Source organism: Panulirus ornatus, chromosome 50 (assembly GCF_036320965.1).
Source record: "Panulirus ornatus isolate Po-2019 chromosome 50, ASM3632096v1, whole genome shotgun sequence".
Lineage (NCBI taxonomy): Eukaryota > Metazoa > Arthropoda > Malacostraca > Decapoda > Palinuridae > Panulirus > Panulirus ornatus.
This window is the reverse complement of record NC_092273.1, coordinates 12,709,901-12,730,924: the sequence shown is the minus strand read 5'-3', so window position 1 is coordinate 12,730,924 and position 21,024 is coordinate 12,709,901. Positions and strand designations below refer to the sequence as shown.

Below are 21,024 nucleotides of genomic sequence, written 5' to 3'. Positions count from 1 at the left end.
CGCCAGTCGTGGAGTGGAGGGAACAACCCTTACGTACACCCTCCCCGTCGCTGTCGTGTTGCGCGGTCGTCGGCCGTAAGGAGTGTGAGGCGGCAGGCGTATATTTAATATAACGCTTCCTATAGTTTCCGATCGTCGTAGCGTACCGCAAAATTACGGGTCGAGTGTGTGTGTGTGTGTGTGTGTGACCCCGCAGCCACCACACCAGGACAACCCTCGCACGGCATGTCGCTTCTCAGGAGGGGAAAACTGTAATCCGCCGCTCACGCTTCTTGGAGTTCGATGTGAGGTTAGGTTGGGAGTCGGTGTCGCCCGTGACGGCAGGGCGTGTGGCTGTGGGCTCCCCCACACACCACACACCACCACCACCATACATACAACCTCCACACCCGTTACGCCTACCACACTCATCGGTGTGCCTTCCACGCTTCCACAAGGGTAGAGGTGGAGAGAGAGGGAGAGGGAGGGAGGGAGGGAGGGGAGAGAGAGAGAGAGAGAGAGAGAGAGAGAGAGAGAGAGAGAGAGAGAGAGGCTATTAAGGAGACGTGTGTGTGTGTGTGTGTGTGTGTGTGTGTGTGTGTGTGTGTGTGTGTGTGTGTGTGTGTGTCCCTTTCTTAAAGGCTCCTGCAGCTTGAGGCAGCGCTCAGTTCAGTAGCAGGAAAACGTAGACTCCTATGGACTGAGTTCTTTTGACGTCACTACACACCGAATGATACATTCGCACCAAGTGTTGCCTTTTTACTCGCCCTATCAACCCTCGAGAAGGAGGAGTCCGGTAACAGAGTACAATTCTCCTAACACGAAGCCCCAGTGCACTGACGGAAGACCACAAGAGCTGCTCAGCACTCGACATTGTAATCAGTAAAGCAGATTACTCTCTGGACCATCTGCTTAGAAAGTAGAAGAGGTGGAGAGTTCCACAGCATTCACGTTCTGGGCACTGACGGTACGACCCTTTATAGAAAGCTTCGACCCCTGTGAACGACGGTACGACCCATGGGTAAAATGCATGTGAACTCTAGTCTGACACCTTGCATATATATATATGCAGGAGGGTGAAAGGCGTGCACGGGATAGAGTGAATTGGAAGTCAAGCAAATCATACCTAAGCGTCGTACCTTCGTGCTTGAGAGGCTCTTACAGTACCAGTGAAATAGCCCATTATGTGATCGTGCAAGTATGTAAGAACAGCACAACAGACACCGGAAATACGAAATTAAATACAAGATGTTCAAAACTTTTAAGCCGAGTGATAAATGTCATTCCACTCTTCATCCTGAGCTTTTAGGTAAAATTCCAGTGTGGTTTTTTTTCTTTACTAAAAAAAAAAAAACATCGAACCTTAAAAGCATCTCGGACAATCCAGAAACAGCTTACAAAAAAAAGAAAAAGCGAATCTGTTCCTTTTTGGTTTCACACCTCTGTTTCCTCACACGTTTCCCGTCTCCACAAGTGAGGCAGTGGTCTCGCACTCATGTCTCGCATTCATGTCTCGAGTCTCACACGGTTTTCTCTCGATATATTTCGCCACGATACGATTATTTCCACCTCCTCAGCTGGGAACCTCACACAAAAGCACGTTCGCCTGGCAGCTGAGATCCATGTGTGAAATATAAAAAAAAGAAAGAAAAAAATCGGGTAATAAATCTGTGTGTGTGTGTGTGTGTGTGTGTGTGTTTCTGTCTTTGATACCTGTCAGCCGTTTCCCGTTTTAGCGAGGTAACGCCCGCTACTGATGAAGGTAGGCCGCTTTCGCTCACATCCTTTTTCTAGCTGTCACGTGCAATGCACCAAAACCACAGTTCCCTACGCACAATGAGGCCCTAAAGACCTTTACGTTTCCTTCACTCCACCCGTTTCATGTGTCATGGTTCAGTCCAGTGACAGCACGTCGCCCCCTGTATACAACCTCGTTCCTATTCACTCTATCCCGCGCTCGTCTTTCACCTTCCTGAATAAATAATATATATATATATATATATATATATATATATATATATATATATATATATATATATATATATATATATATATATAAACAGAATTAATGCCCTATTTCGTGACTTCACCTTCTGGTAGTCACAAAAAATCCTAAATCAACAATCGAAAAAAAAAAAAATTACGTTATCCTCAAATCCTTCGACTTACCACTTGAAGAAATAGGCTTTCCCATCTCCTCCACAACTCACACAGAACAACTGTGGCTAATGAGGAAGCCCCCATTAATGAGGCAAAATCAGTTAACACTAACGTAACCGCCAGCCACTTGCCAAAGGAGACAAGATATATAAGGTAATACCAACCTCATAAATTCTTTTAAAGGTCCATTGTTCACAAGCTTGCCTGCTCTTATTGTACAGGTGAGGAAACAATATATATACACACTCGATAAACCACTAGTGTATACACGCTCGATATACCCCTAGTGTATATACACTCGGCAAACCCCTGGTGTATACATACTCGTTAAACCCCTAGTGTATACACGCTAGGCATGCCCTTTGTGTATAAACCCTCGGTAAAGCCCCTAGTGTATACATACTCGGTAAGCCCCTAGTGTATACACACTCGGTAAACCCCTAGTGTATACATACTCGGTAAGCCCCTAGCGTATACACACTCGGTAAACCCCTAGTGTATACATACTCGTTAAACCCCTAGTGTATACACGCTAGGCATGCCCTTTGTGTATAAACCCTCGGTAAGCCCCTAGTGTATACATACTCGGTAAGCCCCTAGCGTATACACACTCGGTAAACCCCTAGTGTATACATACTCGGTAAACCCCTAGTGTATACGTACTCCGTAAACCCCTAGTGTATACACACTCGGTAAACCCCTAGTGTATACGTACTCGGTAAACCCCTAGTGTATACACACTCGGTAAACCTCTGGTGTATACACCCCTGGTACATACCCCTAGTACATACCCCTGGTCATCCCCATAGTGTACAGGCCAGGCAATCCCAGGTGCACATGCCATGTACATGTGGCGGGCAGGGAAGCAGCGGGAGAGGGACTGAGTGCCGAGACTGGACACAAAGGCTTCAGGTCTTTCATGTGATACCTGAATGACCGCACTGGGAGGAGAGAGAGAGAGAGAGAGAGAGAGAGAGAGAGAGAGAGAGAGAGAGAGAGAGAGAGAGAGAGAGAGAGGAGAATAATCGGCAGAGAAGCATTTTCTTAACCGCTTCCTCCACGGTATGAATCGTATCCATTCTGATATTCCCCCCACGACTTCGAATCTAAAGAAAACGGGCGACTGCAACACCTGATTATTTTTTTTTTTGCATATTGCCGCACACGTGTGGCCACGGCAGTGACGGAGTTAATGATGGAGAACGGTGATGACGAGGGATCAAGATGGAGGAGTCATGTTATCTCCATCCCTCCCTCTACTCCGCCACCAACACCACCACAGGCAGCCTCCTGCTCCTGCTCCTCCTCCTCCTCCTTGCTGCAGGTCACGGTCTATCTGACTAACTGACTGACTGGAGACTCGGCAGTAGTACACGCGTCCCAGGGGGCGCCGCCCCCCACACAAAAGGAACCTGACCCGACGATGGGATGACTTACGGTGGGGCACGGCGGCGGCAGAGCGCCTCCTCGCTGGTGGCACAACGGTAGCATCATGCATACAGCTGCAGCTCCTCCTCCTCCTCCTCTTCCCCAACCAACTCCCTACCTCTTCTCCTCCTCTCCCCCAACCAACTCATTATCTCTTCCTCCTCCTCCTCCTCTTGTCCATGCCGAGTGGAAGCCCTCCTCCCTATCCAGCCGCACGAAGGTGGGCAATCCCACGACGACGCCCACGCCTCCTCCTGCGCACCCCCTTCCCCCAGCACCCCCAACTTACTCACACACACACGCACGCGCGCGCGCGCGCGCAACAGAGAGTTATGAGGTCAGCAGCCCCAGCCAGCCAGCCAGCCATCCAGTCAGCGCCTCCGCCGCCCCACCTCCAGTGGCCTTTCTCATGAAACCAGGTCAAAGTTGGGGGTAGGGAGGGAGGGAGGTGGAGGGAGGAGGAGGAGCGCAGGAGCCCACGCCACAGTCATCAGCGACCAAACACACGGACGGACGGACGGACGGAGGGAGGGAACATCGCAGAGGTGCACGCCAGCACAGAAGGACGTCAGATGCTGTAGCACGGGAGCACAGTGGTTGCTCCCGTAGAACGGGAAGAGCGTGTGTGTGTGTGTGTGTGTGTGTGTGTGTGTGTGTGTGTGTGAAGTCGAGAGAGAGAGAGAGAGAGAGAGAGAGAGAGAGAGAGAGAGAGAGAGAGAGAGAGAGAGAGAGAGAGAGAGAGAGAGAGAGATCCTCAAAAAAAGAAAGAATAATAAATACAACTCGGGACGAAAGACCACGAGTGGGGAACCCGTCAGACCACCTTTGAGAAAGTCTTGTGGAAATTACACACACACACACACACACACACACACAGAGCACTGACCTTTTCCCCCCCGCGCGCGCGCGCGCAAGCTGGCGAGGCAAGTTACGTAAAACGTCCATCACATGGATGGGGGGGGAGGAGAGGGAGGGAAGCAGCCATATAAAAGACACACACACACACACACACACACACACACACACACACACACACACACACAGACTCTCTCTCTCTCTCTCTCTCTCTCTCTCTCTCTCTCTCTCTCTCTCTCTCTCTCTCGTCTCTCGTCTTGAGAGGAATCCAGAATCAAAGTTCACGAGAGGAATTCAAAATCAAAGTTCCCTACGACGACGATTCAACACACTAGGTGACACAAGACTGAACCATTGTGTGAACGTCTTTTATCTCTCAAGGAAACACAGCAGCTGGAAACTGTACACCGGCTTAGAGAGAAAGCCAGCAAACGAGCCACAGTCAGGACTGTCCAGAAAATGAGCAAAATGCACGTTGAGGAAAAAATGATAATGTCGTATATATATGTAATTGACAACGAAATGCTAGGATGACACCTATGCACTTAAGAAATAAAAAAAAAGGATCTAATGATATACTTTCCTCTAAGTCTTATCCACACAATTAACAGAACGATCGTGAATTCTACGCACCATTTCCTAAGTTAACACGTTTATTACATACACACACACACACACACATATATATATATATATATATATATATATATATATATATATATATATATAGAGAGAGAGAGAGAGAGAGAGAGAGAGAGAGAGAGAGAGAGAGAGAGATACAATCACATGGGAGCCAGTCACTCGACGGTCAAAAAATTTCTCCGGTCGAACGAACTGAAGGCGGCTTAGGTGGACAATTGAAGCATCAATGGACAATGTGTTATCAACTCTCAGTATGGGCAGGCGAGTGAGTGACTCCGTTGTCTGAATGGGCGTCCGGCGACCTGGTAGGTGTATAATGAGACCTTGCGAGCCATCTGTTCGAAGCCGACGCTCAGAAACCACAGTTATCTGATGCTTATGGACCTCCAAAACCAGTATGCTTGTGGTCTCCACACTCATGCCTGTATGATCGAGGTTTCTGACGGCGTTCAAGAACCTGAAATGACGGTTCTTGGAAGTTTAAAAGCTAACTGTTCGATGTCTCGAACTCCCACTATGGGAGGGAGTTCGAAGCTTAGGGGCGTTCAAACCTGATTGGGTGAGGTCTGGGGACGTTTACATCCAGATATCTTACGGTTGGGTACTTCCACCTCAGGATGGACAAGGTTTTTGGATATCTAAACCTGGTTATCTGGGACCTGGAGACCTGAACTTTGACGAATAAGGTCTAGAAAGCACACACAAAAAAAAAAAATGGATGATCTAGATACGCACGCTTGAACTCGATAGGTAAAATTCGAATGTTTGAGGCTTGGGTGTTCGAGCTCGGTGAACGAACAAGATCGGTAAAGTTCGAATATCTGAGGCTTGGGTGTTCGAGCTCGATGAACGAACAAGTGATAGGTCAGGTTTTCTGCGAGATCGATCCTGGGGCGTTTATTTGTTTGGATCCAGAAGAGCAACGGAGCCAGGGATGGGCCCTGCCGCACGCCGGTGGTGACTCGACACCAGGAGGAGAAAGCTCCTCTGACATGGGGTCTATTTTTGCTCTCTTCCACTATGATATATTTTAGGATACCCTTCCTCGAGATTCAAGTTATAAGAGATATACCCTTTAGATTTAAGGTTTAAGGGGCCTACCCTTTTTAGGTTTAAGAGACCTACCCTTGAGGTCTAATGTTTAAGGGACCTACCCTTTAGCCTTAAGGTTTAAGGGGTCTAGCCCTGAGATTCGTGATATAAGAGATCTCCCCTTGACGTTTCAAGGTTTAAGGGACCTACGCTTGAGGTTCAGGGCTTAAGGGACCTACCCTTGAGGTTCAGGGCTTAAGCGACCTACCCTTGAGGTTCAGGGCTTAAAGGACTTACCCTTGAGGTTCAGGGCTTAAAGGACTTACCCTTGAGGTTCAGGGCTTAAAGGACTTACCCTTGAGGTTCAGGGCTTAAGAGACCTACCCCTGAGGTTGAGGGCTTAAAGGACTTACCCTTGAGGTTCAGGGCTTAAAGGACTTACCCTTGAGGTTCAGGGCTTAAGGGACCTACCCTTGAGGTTCAGGGCTTAAGGGACCTACCCTTGAGGTTCAGGGCTTAAGGGACCTACCCTTGAGGTTCAGGGCTTAAGGGACCTACCCCTGAGGTTCAGGGCTTAAAGGACTTACCCTTGAGGTTCAGGGCTTAAAGGACTTACCCTTGAGGTTCAGGGCTTAACTCTGGAATATCAAACTTTAGGAAATCCGAGCTATCCAGGAGGCTAGAAGTCTGGAGACATCCTGCAAGTGCGAGACCCAAGGTACAACTCGTCCCAGAGGTTCAAAACATAATAAGAAACTCTTGATGAAAGTTCAAGGTTCAAGGGAACCCTCCCTGACAGCCACCATCTTTCAAGGTTCAGCCACAAAATTCTCGCATCACCAAGCGTTCAAAACTGCTTGATCGCTCGAGATATACGGACACCGATCGAGATATACGGACACCGATCGAGATATACGGACACCGATCGAGATATACGGACAACGATCGAGATATACGGACACCAATCGGAATATCTGAACGAAAAGGGGTTAAGAAAATAAGCAAGATAAAAATAAAGCGTTATCTAACGCAGGCCGTTGGCATGTAGGCAAAAGAGACACATCAATGTTATCTGTAGAAACGCCACATATGCCTTAACACGATCTAACCAAGTCCCAGATAACACAAAGGAGACTGTACGGAGCAGAGAAGACTAGAAACATAAAACCCATGTGTGAATGGAGAGCAAAAGAATAGGTAACTTAGAAAAAAAAAAGACGGTTTGGCTAACTAAAAAATATATATAACCAGCCATAACAAAAAACTGTTATGTTTTCACATTTCGCCAGTTCAGTAGACAAATAATACTCAAAGATTCATATTCTACCGATTAGCAAGACTGGCAAGTACCTCTGAAGGATCCGTTAATAATTTCTTTTCTTTTTTCTTTTAACATCAAAGAGCGGACAACAGTCTTCCTCCATTTCTGGCTAAGGATATGTTCCCAAACTGGGAAAATGCCGCACTACGCAGTCTTTCTCCATTTCTGGCTAAGGATATGTTCCCAAACTGGGAAAATGCCGCACTACTCCATTCCTAGCTCAGGATATATGCCTGAATTGGGCACTCGATCCAGTGAACGTAAATACTCTGATATGAAGGTCATTCATCACAAATGCCATTCAGGTCTGTGCTTAATGACAACAAAGAATAACAATTCAATGCCTCTCACAGAGGATGAGAAGCCAAATCTAATATTCCTAAATATCTTAAATCAATTTTTTTTTTGACATTTTCATCATGCATAATATATTTCTATGTATCTTGACTTCCTATCGCCTGTATTAACGTATAAATCATTTTCTGTCTACAAATGGTGCAATTTTCAAAGAACACTAAATAGCCAAAATAAACACACATACACAATATATATATATATATATATATATATATATATATATATATATATATATATATATATATATATATACCCTCCTCTCATATGCTGATGAAGTAACCTATAATTCTGTCCATCACCAAAGGTTACTGAAGCGTCAAAATACGCGGGTAAGCCAATGCTGGGCTCAGTGGAGCGTGCCCCCGACCCGAGCAACCCCCTCCCCTCCCTATCTCCCTCACAATCGTAAGGACGACGAACTTCACAATGCAAAATCATTCTACTATATTCTCTCTCTCTCTCTCTCTCTCTCTCTCTCTCTCTCTCTCTCTCTCTCTCTCTCTCTCCAGGCGGAGCCACACTAATGTGCGACGAATTTCACGAAAAACGTAATGCAAAGGATTTTAGAAAACCTTTAGGGAATCACGCATCTACCAGCACATTCTCATTCAAGAGTCTCTCTTCTGCACGCCTATCAGTTAGTAAGAAATACAATAATGCCAGAAGTGGAGGAGACAAAGAAAAAAAAATTGGAGATCAAATTGGAGATGGAAAGATGGAGAAAATGAGAATCTGAGTGGTCGATGCATGAACATTCAGGTGAGTGAGGGACGTGTAAGGGATAGAGTAAATTGAAGCGATGTGATACACAGGGGGCGACGTGCTTTCAATGGAGTGATCCAGGGAATGTGAAGCAGCTGGGATAAAGCGGTGAAAAGTCTGTTGGGTTTAGATGTGGGTGGAGTGAGAGCTGTGGTTTAGGTGGATTACAGACAGCTAGAGAATGAATGCGAGACAATTGACGCTTCCATCCTAACGAAGGAACAAGCGAAAAAAAAGCATGGTATATATATATATATATATATATATATATATATATATATATATATATATATATATATATATATATATGTTTTGGACAATCACATGTTTACCAAATGGCGTCCTAGCTTCGTCTCTTCGATGTATATCAACTGACTGTTATATTTCTCTGTTGTGTCTCCCCTGACGATTTGATTATTACACGAAAGTGCACTTGGGAACTTTTCGTGTTTCATTTTCCCCGTGGACTCATTGGAATATATATATATATATATATATATATATATATATATATATATATATATATATATATGACTGGCTGACTGGTTGATTGGCTGGCTGGATGACTGGTTGACTGGCTTGCTGGCTGGTGCCGTTAGAGAGAAAGCGATCAGAAAGCAGAGGCAACCACACCCACGACCATCAGCCCAGCAGTCACCACACCCCATGCTCTACATGTCTATCTATCTATCAATCTATCTATCTATAAGTCTATCTATCTATCTATATGTCTATCTATCTATTTATCTAATCTATCTATCTTTTAAGGGTCAGGTCTATGAATCTATCTATTATCTATCTATCTACCTATCTATCTATCAATCTAATCTATCTATCTATCTATCTATATCTTTTAAGGGTCAGGTCTATGAACACCTGCGGAGCCTTCATTAATGTCTACTTTCCTTCCAATTAATTTTGTCCTTTCACCCTAGCTGGCCTAGATTACGTTACACCGAGAGTGAAAGGCCACACATTTGGCTATGCTCTATCATCAGAGTTTAGTCTCGTCAAAGAACGTCTCATTCCAAGGGTGTCCATCACTGCCCGGCTACTGAATGCAGCGCAACCTTGAGGTTCCGATAGTCCAGCGAAAAGTGTTCCTCGAGTTGCATAATTCCACTCAATATATATATATATATATATATATATATATATATATATATATATATATATATATATATATATATATGCCCCTAGCTTTGTCTCTTCGATGTATATCAACTGACTTACATTTCTCTCTTGTGTCTCCCCTGATGATGCGATTATTACACGAAATTGCACTTGGGGAACTTATCGTGTTTCATTTTCCCCGTGGACTCATAGGAATATATATATATATATATATATATATATATATATATATATATATATATAACACACACCACATGACACCGAAAGCATTCTGACCATGTTGTATAATGACCTTACAAAAGGATTATGAGAACTAGGATCAACTCTATGGGAACAAGGCACATATATCTGTGCCACACGACGCCTCAAAAGGGGGATAAGAAGACATCTTGTTAAGGTCTGATGTCTTCCTTGCAATCGGTTCGTCGTGGATACATAAAGCACCTCAAGTGCACGTTTTACAAGAAACACATACACACACACACACACAAACATATATATATATATATATATATATATATATATATATATATATATATATATATATATATTTCTTTTTTCTTTCTTTTAAACTATTCGCCATTTCCCGCGTTAGCGAGGTAGCATTAAGAACAGAGGACTGGGCCTTTGAGGGAATACCCTCACCTGGCCCAATTCTCTGTTCCCTCTTTTGGAAAATTAAAAAAAAACGAGAGGGGAGGATTTCCAGCCCCCCGCTCCCTCCCCTTTTAGTCGCCTTCTACGACACGCAGGGAATACGTGGGAAGTATTACCCAGCTTCATATACCGCATATTATTTCTATAACCTGCTATCCTTCCAAGTAAAGATTTTCTATTGTACAAGTAATGTTATTAATCTTTTACTCTTGTGATAATGAGCTAACAACTTACTATGAGCATTGCAAATGGGTGGAGGTATTGTTTTCTCTAACGTACAGGTTTATACAAAAATGTACATCTCTTAAAATTGTGATCGGTAATCCTGACTGAAAAACCTGAGTAGCTCACATATAGTTTGTACACAGAGAAAGAAACCAATATAATTTCTTTAATGAACATTAAAAAATCTACTGCATAAGAAAACAACTAGACTTATTTAACCTGGTGCATCACAATATAATAGTCGAGACAATATTGTATATACCATTCCTATATATATATATATATATATATATATCACTAAATCTCTTGTAGATATTGGAAACCTCGCCTCAATGGAACTATACACAGAGATATCTTTACCTTCATACTTTGCACGCCGTTTCATGCGTTAGCGAGGCAGCGCCCGGAACACACGAAGTAAAGCCTTCATTCGTTCACGTGTCGTTCTCTAGCCGTCATGCGCAATGCACCGAAACCACAGCTCCCTCTCCACAACCAGGCCCTATATACCTTCCCATAGCTTCCCTCCTTCCCACTTCACGTGCCCTGGTTCAGTCCAGGGGCATACACACATACATATGTACGTATGTCATTACATATGTACGTTTATACACAAGTCTTACACAGTGCAGAGGAATAATTAAGAAGACATCATCCCAAGCCTTCGTGTCCTGATAAGACCTCCTAAAGAGGAATACCACTTGCTATACCAGAAAAAAGTTACCACGGATACCCCATCATACCAAAAGGTAGGTGGGGGTGGGTTACCAGACTGGGGTATTTAATCTTGACGGGGGGGGGGGGGACGGCGCCAAGGGGGAGGGGGAGGAGTCACGGGGTCACGACCTCGACTCTTAACCCTATGACCTCGACACGCTACCTACACAAGAGCTGCCGACCGCAGCGCAGAGAAACCTCAAAAGGTGGCGAATAAGATTCGTCATGGGAATACAGTCATGCACTTGGCCAGTACACATAACCCCTCCTCCTCCTCCTCCTCCTCTTAATAAACGCCTTGGGGATGGGAGGTTAACATATGGGTAGCCAAGCGTGGCTTAACCATGATATACATATATATACTGGAAAGGATCACAATTTTGCTCGTGATCAAGATATCCCTATGAGTCCACGGGGAAAATGAAACACGAAAAGTTCCCAAGTGCACTTTCGTGTAATAATCACATCATCAGGGGAGACACAAGAGAGAAATATAAGTCAGTTGATGTACATCAAAGAGACGAAGCTAGGACGCCATTTGGTAAACATGTTTTGCCGACTTTAAACCTGGGTTGAAGAGGCGTTATTCTGCCGACTTTAGAATACGAAACCATCCACGTTTACAGGCCAAACGAGGGGGCGTGGATAGAGCAATGGCGGGAGTATAGAAAACCCACGCCTTGGTCTGCGTCCATCTCGGTTGGTTAAATGAGGATCAGTCGAATCGGAATGGGTTTGGGGGGGATTTTAGTAGGGACTGGTTAGGATTGGGATGGGATTAAATACGATTAAGACTGGGATGAGACTGACTGACTCTTCTCTGGTCGACAGAGAGGGACAATGATGGTCGTGTGTGTGTGTGTGTGTGTGTGTGTTGTGGTGGTGGTGAGGGCCATCAACACTGAGGGCAACCCACTCCTGCAATACCGGTCCCTCCTCCTCCTCCTTCTTCCTCCCCAAACACCCACCTCCCCTTGCCGCCACATTGCCCCCCCCCCTTCCCCCTCCTCTCCCCACCTAAACCATCACACCCCCCCACAATCCGTCTCCCCCCCCCGTCAAACCCACCCCCCCACCCCCCTCTACACACCGGGACGACCCCAACGTCAGCTATTAATCCTACATCTATATACACCCCCCCCCCCTCAGCGCCCCACCCTCCCCCCTCCCCAACACCCCCTTCCCTCCTCTCCCTCCTCCCTCAGCCTCCTACCCTACCTCTCCCCTCCCCTCCCCATCGAGTTCTGGAAACTGGCCTGGCACTTCCAAGGAGGGTTGACTAGGGGGGAGGGAGAGAGAGAGAGAGAGAGAGAGAGAGAGAGAGAGAGAGAGAGAGAGAGAGAGAGAGAGAGAGAGAGAGAGAGAAAGGGGACTGGCTGTAGCAATTATCGTCCTTTATTTTTTTTTTTGCCTCATCTTCTTCATTTGGAACAGATGGTGAGGTTGCCACCTTGCGTGGGCAACATTTTCCCTAATTTCAGTTGTCCATCCGTCTAGAATACGGAGGCTACACTCCTCTCTCTCATGTGTTAAGCTTACACCAGACCACTGTTCATCGTGAGTGCGTTATCAAACAAAATAAATTATCCTTTTTGTACCAAATACAATAAAACAAACCATAGAATAAAAAAAAAAATGGAAAAAAAGGATAGTTGTCGTAATGTAATAAAAAAAAAATAGTTTTCGTAATGGAAAATTCAAAAAAATAATACATACATCTTCCCATACTTCATTCAGTCGTCAAGATTCGACCCAGTCTTTATCACAGCACGTAAAATCCCACACACAGAATTCACAGCACTGACACACACACACACACACACACACACACACACACACACACACACATGCCTTTTGTATATTCCAGGCGGGTCACCTGTGGCACACCCTTGAGGGGGGAAAAGGGGGGGAAATGGGGGGAAATGGGGGTCTGGAGTCTGCTGGAAACCCGCCTAGGAGGAACAACTCCAACCCCCCCAAAAAAGGGGAGGGTGGGAGGGTTTGTTCACACATGCGATCACGAAGCAAAAGGAGTTGCTACTGAGGTGTACAGTGACAATCGCTAAGTGTTGGAGGGAGTCTAGCACACGCGTAGCAGCTTCAACCCTCACCGCACGTACTGTGAGGTAAATACCCGTACTATTACCACTACTACTATTACTACTACTACTACTACTTCTACCCTTACTACTACTAATACTACTACTACTACTGCTACTACTACTACCACTACTACTACTACTACTACTACTACTGCTTCTACCCTTACTACTACTAATACTACTACTACTACTGCTACTACTACTACCACTATTACTACCACTACTACTACCACTACTACTACTACTACCCTTACTACCACTACTTCTACTACTGCTATTACTACCACCACTACTACTACCACTACTGCTACCACAACTACTACTACTACTACACTACTACTGCTACTCTACCACTACTACTACTACTACCTTTACTACTACTACTACTACTACCACTACTACTACACTACTACTGCTACTACTACCACTACTACTGCTACTACTATCACTACTACTACTACTACCTTTACTACTACTACTACTACTATCACTACTACTACACTACTACTGCTACTACTACCACTACTACTGCTACTCTACCACTACTACTACTACTACTACCTTTACTACTACTACTACTACTATCACTACTACTACACTACTACTGCTACTACTACCACTACTACTGCTACTACTATCACTACTACTACTCACGCACGTCGTCCTACCTCAACCTTCGTAGTGACCCTTGACCACTATACATCACAAACTACAACTTTGGTCCTCCAAAGAAAGACGTGCGAGTTTTCAAGGCAAGTCGAAAATCTCTACAGCATATATATATATATATATATATATATATATATATATATATATATATATATATATATATATATATGAAGTGGGCTGCCTCTTGCCAGAGCACGTAGTGGGGGGGAAGGGAGGGAGTGAGTCGGTGTGGAGGAGGGGGGGTGGTAGTGGGTAGCAGCGCTGCTCCAAGTGGGCGTGGCTGTGGGCGTGGCCGCGGGCGTGAATTAAACCGAGAGTTCGTTCACCCGACCACACCTCTCCCTCCGGGTTCTGAAGAGAGGGAGGGAGGGAGGGCGGAGAGCGAGCGAGCGGCAACAACAGTGGTCAGGTCGTGGGGGGGAAAAGGGGGAGGGGGGTATGTATGAGGGATGGAGGGAGTGGAAGAGGAAGAGGAAGAGGAGGAGAGAGGAGGAGGAGGAGGAGGAGGGGTATGTAATATAGCGACATCCGACAATAAGGTATAACCCAACCTTCTCCCCCCACATCGGATGACCAGTCAGGTATGCAGGGAAGGCAATAATGGACACTCTCCTATACGATATGCTGCTCCTCCCGGCTACTACGCGAGCCGCACAGATGGGACGGAACAGGTAAGGAGGAGGGAGGGCAGCCTCCAGCGGCGGTGCGAGGTCCCCCGGCACCAGCCATAGATGTAGCAACAACGGTCCCCGAGGCGGAGGAGGAGGAGGAGGAGGAGGAGGAGGAAGAAGAGGAGACGGCGGCTCCTCCTCCTCCTCTACTTCCTCCCACACCACAACACTCCACCGAGGGATCTGATGGCAAAGGTTTACCCAAATTTTCTTGAATGAACGAACCGGGTTGGCGTCTGCAGAGGACAAGGGAGATGGTTGGATGGAATCAAGTGACTAATGTCTATTAATCGTCTACTAATAAAATGAACCATAGAAGGCAAGATTGGGGTTATAAATGGCTACCCCTCGAGTCCCGTGTGTCTAAACTGACCTCCTGTGTTAACCACTACGCGCCACGAAGAGAAGAACTTATGATCGCGAGGTTAAATATAGGAATCTCCCATCTTGCTGTCCAGCTCGTCTCCGTTGGGCAATTTCAAGTAAGCAATGCATTCAAAATCTCTTTTGTTTCTTGGCATAATCCTACAACGCAGGACTGAGTGCCACAGGAGAGGCTCTATATGGACGCGAGTCGCAAGTTTTAGAATCAGATACCATTGCAGACAGACACGACTCTCAGTCCTCCAGACACACTCATAGAGACGTGGGTTCCATCTGCTACTAAATCGGAGGCTAAAATTCTCAAACCGAAGCATTCAAGGTTTCTTTCGCCTGTTCGTCTCAAAGTCTGTGCTCATTTCTTCTGTTCGTTCGTCCCAAAGTCTGTGCTCATTTCTTCTGTTCGTTCGTCCCAAAGTCTGTGCTCATTTCTTCTGTTCGTTCGTCCCAAAGTCTGTGCTCATTTCTTCTGTTCGTTCGTCCCAAAGTCTGTGCTCCATTGAAAGAAAAAAATTCCACAGCACCTGAGCAGGAATTTCGTCCGTGACTGCAACTTACGACATTCGTAAAAATTAAGTCTGTTTTCGGCTCCCAACGACTCTCTCTCTCTCTCTCTCTCTCTCTCTTCTCTCTCTCTCTCTCTCTCTCTCTCTCTCTCTCTCTCTCAGGCCGTGATGGTATGAAACGTGGCTCGGGATTTTTCTTTCATGATTTTGAGTTCCATGAACCTGGGTTTGAGACACACACACACACACACACACACACACACACACACACACACACACACACACACACCTTGTATCACATCCTTTTGCTTTCAGATGAAGTACACACGTGCGAACACGTATTTTCCAGCTTCCTCCCACCCAAAAAACCGACCCCCCCCCAAAAAATAACAGAATACTTGCCAAAACTGGTCATGTCTGTTGTAATATAGAAAATTCCTTTGAGAAAAAAAAAAAAGTTTTATTTTCTATATCGAACAAACACGACGAGAGAAAACGGGGGGAGGAGGTGGGACCAACACGAGAGACCAAGTGTAAACAAGGAAGTCCAAATGTTAAGTATTTACCTATGGTAACAGTGAAGTCGGCCCCCTTGTTTACGACATCCCCCGAAACACTTGCATCACCCAATCCCCCTCCCCTCCCTGTACACATACACCTTACCACGCTCTTCTGCGGTGTAGTGGTTAGCTACGCTGACCATGGTTCAAGCACGGGCCCGCCCGGGTTCGAGCCCTGGGCGCGTAAGTCGAAACATAGCCAAATCCCAGCTGTTCATCCTCCCCTCTGGGACTGGTCGAAGAATGGGCACCTGGACTTGTACTAGGTGCGTGCGTGAGTGTGCGATAGAGATAAAAATACAGAGGAATAAAGACAATGGTACATAAATATATATATATATATATATATATATATATATATATATATATATATATATATATATATATATATATATATATATATGGTTATGAAATGGGGTGACATGATTGTAAAACTCACTCCCCACAACAGACAAATATATTCATCACATCACCTCCTTGAGCCAACCAGGTCTAGGGATGGTGTCGCTCACCCCTTCGTCTCAAGATCCTCTCCTTCTCCCATCCTCTATTCTCATTCCAACAACATAACTACCTCCTCGACATCTCCTACATACTGTCTTCCTCAGCTCTCTACACAAGACATCAAAAAAAAAAAAAAAATATAAAGCGCACGTCGAACTTCAGATACGACTGTCAGTTTCTTAGCCTGACTGAAACAGAACTATTTTCCAGTGTGGCGTCGCCTCCTTCCCACCTCCTGCGCCTCGTCTCTCCCTCCCCCATACAATTCAAACGACTCCTTTCTCCTCCTACTCCTCGCAAGGCGAGGCGTCCCCCCCCCATCATGCAAATGTTCCCTCATTCAAAGCCACTTAAATATCCTGAACGTTAGCGAGCCCCAACCCTTCTGGAAACAAAGAGAAAAAAAAGGAAGAAGGGTCTGTAAACAATCACATTAACTCCTAATTTAGGAGTGGGGTTGTGTCTCCTCTTCAAAGAACCGTACACTGAAAGCTGCTGCGGACAGACAGGTCTGCTAGAGGGTCGAGCAGGTAGGCAAGCAGGCGTGGTGGTGGTGGTGCCTGCGGCGGCGGCAGGTCCTGTTATGTGCCTGTGCCTGCCTAGTCACATCACTCCAGACGAGAGAAGATCTACAATACCTGTGTGCTTTGCGATGCTTCCCTCGTACTGCCGGACGTCGGGAAGAAGAGGAGGAGGAGGAGGAAGAGAAGGAATAGGAGGTGTGTGTGTGCGTTGCCTTACGCGAAATATACATTAGGAGATATAGTGTGTCTGAGGCCTTTTGCGATGCTTCCCTCGTACTGCCGGACGTCGGGAAGAAGAGGAGGAGGAGGAGGAGGAGGAGGAAGAGAAGGAGTAGGAGGTGTGTGTGTTTTGCCTTACGCGAAATATACACTGGAAGATATAGTGTGTCTGAGGCCATCCCAGGCTAGTTTTAAGGAGAGTCTCTAGTTACACTGTCAGTCTGGAACTCCAGTGCATTTGATACACCGCCAGTTTCCTTTCCAGGTCCAACTATGCATGTCTGTGAAGTTATAATACAACGAGTGAATCTTCTCCCCGAGCACTGCTACGTCATTCGTTATAAGAGTCGTGTATGTAACTCGTCACACTCGAATACAACGAAAGGCGTGGAACAGATGGTAAGCCTGGCTTGACCAGCTCTCTGCATGACGACACCGAACAGCTGGTGCTCCCGACCAGCTCTCTATATGACGTCGTGGAACAGCTGGTGCTCATGACCGGTTCTGGTTGCCTCCCAATTCACATATCCTACGTCGTACCGGCCCATCCCTTGAATTCATGACAGAGACAACGTCAGTAACCTAAATTCTAACAGTACGTACAACAACGATACCCATGGCGATGAAACCTCAACAGGAGTAGCAACAGGAGCGGCAACAGGAACAGCAACAGGAGCGGCAACAGGAGCATAAACGTCATGGTGGAAGACAGCCACATCAACCCAGGAGGAGTTGACAGGTTCTCTACAATAGCCATGACCACAACCACAGAGGAGTGGCGAGGTTCTCTACACGAGCCACGACCACAACCCAGTTGGAGGAATGAGGTTGTCTACAATAACAGGACCATCAGCACAACCCTGGATAAATTTCCAGGGTCCCCTACAGGAAGACCATCACTACAATTACGTAGCTGTAGTAGTAGTAGTAGTTGTAGTAGTAGTTGTAGTAGTAGTAGTAGTTGTAGTAGTAGTAGTAATAGAAGTGACAGCAAGGTTCGCCACAACAGCAACAACAGGAGCAGCAGCAGCACAACCCCTGTAGAGGCAGCAGGTCGAGGAGCTGGTGTTCGCCTCAGGCATCCACACACACACACACACACACACACACACACACACACACACACACACACACACACTCCTCCCACAACTACCTACGTGCCTCCGCCAGCCAACCCTGTTGAAACACCGGCACCTCAAACCTTCCTCTTACCCCTCACCGGCCACATCACAGCCACACACGAGACACACGCTGGGATGAGGAGGAGGAGGAGGAGGAGTAGGAGGAGCTGCTACCCATGTAATATGCATCCCCTTCCTCTCGTTCCTTAGTTATCTACAAGCACGAGTTTCAACCCCGGGAGCTGCCCAGGGAGGTCAAACATGACTGGGGAGTGACCTGAGGAGGTCCGTAACTCAAAAAAAGAAAAAAAAAAATGCGTCCGACGCCCCCCCACCACTGAGGGATCCCCCCCCAATTGAGGTCTCCCAGCCGCCTACATGCTCAAGAGCAGAGTCCCGTGTGTACCACGGAGAGTGGTCGCTGAACCGCCATCCTCAAACCCCCAGCAGAAAAACTGCAAGCCCCACACACACACTCACACACACACACACTCACACACACACACACACCAGACTGCTTCCGTGTATCAGTGATGGCTCCAATGTCGCCTCGTGGATTCTGAACATGCCCACAATGTTTCTCTCCAATAACGTAAAACCCTATAGAGTAAAACGAACTGAACCCATCCTACGTTAATATCAAACTTAAACCCTATAGTGTAAAACGAACTGAACCCATCCTACGTTATATCAAACTTAAACCCTATAGTGTAAAACGAACTGAACCCATCCTACGTTAAATCAAACTTAAACCCTATAGTGTAAAACGAACTGAACCCATCCTACGTTAAATCAAACTTAAACCCTATAGTGCAAAACGAACTGAACCCATCCTACGTTATATCTAAGTCATGAGTGGGTTTTCGAGACCAAGAGGATGTAATGTGGTAATTCGTCCAGGGACAGACGAGTTAAGCGAACGAACCGATCCTGTTCCAGCGGTAATGTGTTGGCATACACGGTCAATCTCCTGCAGTAAACCTATCGACGGAAGAATAACTGTCCAGTTAGGGACTGTGTCAGTGACTGGATGGTTGCGTCCAAATCTCCAGGGTTCGAAGGTCGGCATGTAGGCAAGCCTTACTGCTGCCTTTATTCATTCCCGTCGCCACCTCGCCGCACATGAAGTGACAAAACCCCCTCCTCCCTTTACGCCACTGCTGCCCTTAATTTCTACATCATCATCAACATCCCGGATATTTCAGAAATCATTCTATTTAATCTTCCCGTGTACGCCTATCTACGCAAGTATCCTACGCACAAGTATATCTATCATGTAAGAATCCTTTGTGCATAGAATATGAAAAGATTCTTGAATATATATATATAAATATATATATATATATATATATATATATATATATATATATATATATATATATATATATATACAAATAATGTATATATATCCATGGGGATAGGGGAGAAAGAATACTTCCCACGTATTCCCTGCGTGTCGTAGAAGGCAGCTAAAAGGGGAGGGAGCGGGGAGCTGAAAATCCTCCCCTCCCGTTTTTAATTTTCCAAAGGAAGGAACAGAGAAGGGGGCCAAATGAGGGTATTCCCTCAAAGGCTCAGTCCTCTGTTCTTAACGCTACCTCGCTAACGCGGGAAATGGCGAAGTATGAAAAAAATTATATATATATATATATATATATATATATATATATATATATATATATATATATATATATATATATATATATATATATATAAACAAAACATCTTGAGTGCTCAATACCTGAACGTGCGTTTGGGTGAGAAAAGTGCATGGGGACAGATGGAACTGGAGTGATATGGCACACGGGGGGCGACGAACTATCAACTGACTGAACCGGGCGAGCAAGTATATGAGAGAGAGAGAGAGAGAGAGAGAGAGAGAGAGAGAGAGAGAGAGAGAGAGAGAGAGAGAGAGAGAGAGAGAGAGAGAGAATTACATGCCAATGATAAGTAAAAGGAGACAACAGAGCTCAAGAGGAGGAGGAGGAGGTGGTGGAGCAGGAAAGAGAAGGGAGAGGGGGAGGAGGAGGAGGAGGATGTGAAGGGAAGAGAAGGAAGGAGGAGGAGGAGGAGTGAAGAGAAGGAAGGAGGAGGAGGAGGAGGAGCCGGCACGTTAATCTCCATCGTCGAAGGATAATTCGATATGGAAAAACTAACTCTACGAGGAGCCAGAGGGAGGGAGGGAGGGAAGGGGGCACCATCACCAAGCGACAGCCCAGAGAGATGGAAAAGGGGGCACCACAAGGTACCCTAGAAAGAGGGAGGAGAGGTATCACAAGGAACTCTAGATGGAGGGTACGAGGTACCGAAGGAGTACCCCAAGAGGGAGGGGTACTAGGAAGTACCCTAGAGGGAGAGTGGGGTACCATGAGGAACCCGGGGGGGAAGGTACATCATAAGGTGCCCCTGGAGGACGAAGGGGCACTATGAAGTGCCCCATGAGTATAGTGGGGCACCAGGATGAACCTCCAGAGGCAGTGAGACGTCATGAGGTACCC

The 21,024-nt window shown here is 46.0% G+C and overlaps 1 protein-coding gene across 5 annotated transcripts in view; it reads right to left on the bottom strand.

Annotated features, from left to right (window-relative positions):
* fus (epithelial splicing regulatory protein fusilli) overlaps positions 1-21,024 on the bottom strand; it is a 308,026-nt gene that overhangs the window by 104,454 nt on the left and 182,548 nt on the right. The gene's annotated exons all lie outside the window — the stretch shown is intronic.